This window comes from Bison bison, unplaced genomic scaffold, assembly GCF_000754665.1.
Source record: "Bison bison bison isolate TAMUID 2011002044 unplaced genomic scaffold, Bison_UMD1.0 scf7180017864313, whole genome shotgun sequence".
In the NCBI taxonomy this organism is placed as follows: Eukaryota; Metazoa; Chordata; class Mammalia; order Artiodactyla; family Bovidae; genus Bison; species Bison bison.
Genome location: NW_011494885.1, coordinates 722,789 through 725,564, shown reverse-complemented (window position 1 = coordinate 725,564; position 2,776 = coordinate 722,789).

The window sequence follows — 2,776 nt, the reverse complement described above, 5'->3', positions numbered from 1 at the left end:
GGGTCCCTTGGACTGCAAGGACATCCAACCAGTCCATCCTAAAGGAGATCAGTCCTGGGTGTTCATTGGAAGGACTGATGCTAAAGCTGAAACTCCAATACTTTGGCCACCTCATGCGAAGAGTTGACTCATTGGAAAAGACCCTGATGCTGGGAGGGATTGGGGGCAGGGGAAGAAGGGGACGACAGAGGATGAGATGGCTGGATGGCATCACCGACTCAATGGACATGGGTTTGAATGAACTCCGGGAGTTGGTGATGGACAGGGAGGCCTGGCGTGCTGTGATTCATGGAGTTGCAAAGAGTCGGACACGACTGAGCGACTGAACTGAATATTCCATTGTATGTGTGTACCACAGCTTCCTTATCCATTTATCTGTCAGTGGACATTAAGGTTGCTTCCATGTCCTAGCTCTTGTAAATAGTGCTGCAATGAATATTGGGTTATATGTGTGTGTTTTTTTTTTTTTCAATTATGGTTTTCTTTGGGTATATGCCCAGTACTGAGATTGAAACGGAGCAGGACTCTATGATCCTTCACCACCCGCTCATGCCTTCTGCCTGCCTTTTGCCTGTGGAAAACTCTAGTCAAAAGAACAAGTCTAATCAGAGAAATAAGAAATGCTGAAACAAAGGAAAACAGTCTAAGGAGACTAAATAATAGTAACGTAGTCATTAAGCATAGTCAAGGACCTTTAGTTCTTTCTCAAGGGCTGTAGATAATATTCTGAGTCATATCCTGTGGGCTGACTTATAGATAGCAAAACAGCAGGTGGAGAAGTTCACTGCATGATGACCAGACTGTACCCAGGACTTGAGTGGGCAGAATTCCAAGAACTGATCACAAAGAATTGGGGACAAATGGACCCTGGAACTGAAGATTAACTGTACCTAAAACACTCAAGATGATGCTGGTCAGACCACTGATGACCGATTTGAAGATGACTCTTAGAGATGACTGCACTGTTTCTGCATGTAACCCCCACACACACTTTGTCTATAAAACCCTCACCCCCTACTTGTCAGGTGGGGAGTCGGCCTTCCGACAGATGTCCGCCACGCTACCACCCCCAGGTGCAGCATCTGAAATAAGCAAACTTTCTTTTCACCAACCTGGCCTGTTTCCTGGCTTTTGAGCTGCAAGCAGCCGGACTCCCCATGCGTACCTTTAGGTAACAAGATACAGAAAGGTCATATGGTAGGTTTATGCCTACTTTTTTAAGGAATCACCATACCGTCTTCAATAGTGGCTGCATCAATCTACATTCCCACCAACAGTGTAAGAGGGTTCCCCTTTCCCCACACCCTCTCCAGCGTTTATTGTGTGTAGAGTTTCTGATGATGGCCTTTCTGACCGGTGTGAGGTCATACCCCACTGTAGTTTTTATTGACGTGTCTCTAATAATGAAGGAAGTTGAACATCTTTTCATGTGTTTGCTAGCCATCTGTATGTCTTCTTTGGAGAAATATCTGTTTAAGCCATCTGCTCACTTTTTGATGGGGTTGTTTGCTTTTCTGGTATTGAGTTCCATGAGCTGCTTGTATATTTTGGAAATTAATCCTTTGTCAGTTTTTCATTGGCTGTTATTTCCTCCCCACGCTGAAGGCTGTCTTTTCGCCTTCTTTACAGTTTTCTTTGCTGCGCAAAAGCTTTTAAGTTTAATTAGGTCCCATTTGTTTATTTTTGTTTTTATTTCCATGACTCTAGGAAATGGATCATAGAGGATCTTGCTGTGATTTATGTCAGAGAGTGTTCTGCCTGTGTTTACCTCTAAGAGTTCTCAAGTTTCCAGTCTTAAATTTAGGTCTTTAATCCATTTTGAGTTTATCTTTGTGTCTGGTGTTAGGAAGTGTTCCAATTTCATTCTTTTACATGTTGCTGTAAAAGTTTCCCAGCACCACTCACTGAAGAGACTAATCCTTCATTGTCTATTCTTGCCTCCTTTGTCAAGTATTGGAGAAGGCAATGGCACCCCACTCCAGTACTCTTGCCTGGAGAATCCCATGGAGGGAGGAGCCCGGTGGGCTACAGTCCATGGGGTCCCACAGAGTCGGACACGACTGAATGACTTCACTTTCACTTTCACTTTGTCAAATATAAAGTACCCGTGGGTGCATGGGTTAGTGTCTGGGCTTTCTATCGTAGTCCATTGGTCTGTATTTCTGTTTTTGTGATAGGTACTGAGTGATTTTTTAGGATAAAATTTAGTGATCAGGCCTTTTCAGGCCCTTCATTATTTCTAACACCTGTGAATTTAACCTTCTTTCAATCAGGCCCTGTTAGTGATGGAAAAAATATTTGTCTAAAATCCCTATATATGTGTTAAATTCTGCATTTAGGACTGAAACCAGGGCAAACACAATCCATCTTGTCTTCGCCCACCCCAATTACAGTCCCCTTGGAGAGATGGGCAGTTTAATTGTAAGGAGAGAAAGGATGAACTGGGAAGACATGATGGGACTCCTTATACTGTGGAATCAGAGAATAACTCCAGGAAGAAATAACATTTCAGCTAAGTTGGGAAAAGAAAGATCTCTTACGACAGGAACGGGGCCTTGGTATCCTCTGGGACTCTCCTCCCATCCCACTTCTGGCCTTACCACCAGGTCTTCAGCTGTCAATCAGACCCCCAGGAGGGACAATTGTGATGTGCTTTGAAGTTCCATCGGGACCCCAAGGAAGGGAAAGGAAAACAAGATCCTGCCTGGTTAACCGGAGCACACTGAGACCCTCCCATCTGATACACAGGTTTCTTTGTAGGACAAAGGCCACACCT